Below are 885 nucleotides of genomic sequence, written 5' to 3' on the forward strand. Positions count from 1 at the left end.
GCCAGCGCCTCCTTCGTCCTCAGATTCTGCTGAGTCAGCGTCAGCTCTTCTGTTGCCGATGACAACCTGGAAGACAAGCACAGTGAGACTTTCTGTTTGCCTGTGAATCTGGAAAACATTTCTGAAACATCTGGACAGTTTTCCTTTTTTTATCTTTCCAGCATCTGTTTGCTTATATTTGATAGGACAGAGACTTTTACTTTGGCAGGCTACAGGAAACAGTTTAATTTTGTAGTAGCTCACATGGCCTGCAGGCTGTCAGCCGTCAGCGTGTTCCAGAGGATCTCATTGGCCGGCAGGTTGTCCGTCTCCTCCAATAGAGATGTGTCGAACTCCACGCTTGGCTCTGGGGTCTCCGGAGACCTGAGAGAGAGAGACACCATGGTAACCAGGAGCATGTGACAGAGAGACCGTTACCATGGTAACCACACAGGAAGCGAGCCTCTGACCTGTAGGCGTCGATGAAGTGTTGGTACTCGGCCAGAGGATCGATCTGCTGAACAGCTGCTGAAATTTCCTGATGAACCTTCACGATCTCCTCCGTCAGCAGACTGCTGATGTCACAGTACTCCTCCAGAATACTCCTACTGCAGAGACACACACTGATGATGTCACTGACACACACTGATGATGTCACATTACTCCTCCAGAATACTCCTACTGCAGAGACACACACTGATGATGTCACAGTACTCCTCCAGAATACTCCTACTGCAGAGACACACACTGATGATGTCACAGACACACACTGATGATGTCACATTACTCCTCCAGAATACTCCTACTGCAGAGACACACACTGATGATGTCATAGTACTCCTCCAGAATACTCCTACTGCAGAGACACACACTGATGATGTCACAGTACTCCTCCAGAATACTCCT

At 48.6% G+C, this 885-nt stretch overlaps 1 long non-coding RNA gene across 1 annotated transcript; it reads right to left on the bottom strand.

Moving 5' to 3' along the window:
- On the bottom strand, window positions 1-869 carry LOC111673725 (uncharacterized). Its single transcript, XR_015438558.1, has 3 exons — window positions 450-869; window positions 244-363; window positions 1-66 (listed from the first exon to the last, which is right to left on the bottom strand). It is a non-coding gene; the product is annotated as an uncharacterized LOC111673725 (long non-coding RNA).
- Between the last annotated feature and the right edge of the window lie 16 nt (window positions 870-885).

This window comes from Seriola lalandi, unplaced genomic scaffold (genome assembly GCF_002814215.2).
Source record: "Seriola lalandi dorsalis isolate HSWRI2012SDOR001 ecotype SW California unplaced genomic scaffold, Sedor1 jcf7180002011521, whole genome shotgun sequence".
Taxonomy (NCBI): domain Eukaryota; kingdom Metazoa; phylum Chordata; class Actinopteri; order Carangiformes; family Carangidae; genus Seriola; species Seriola lalandi.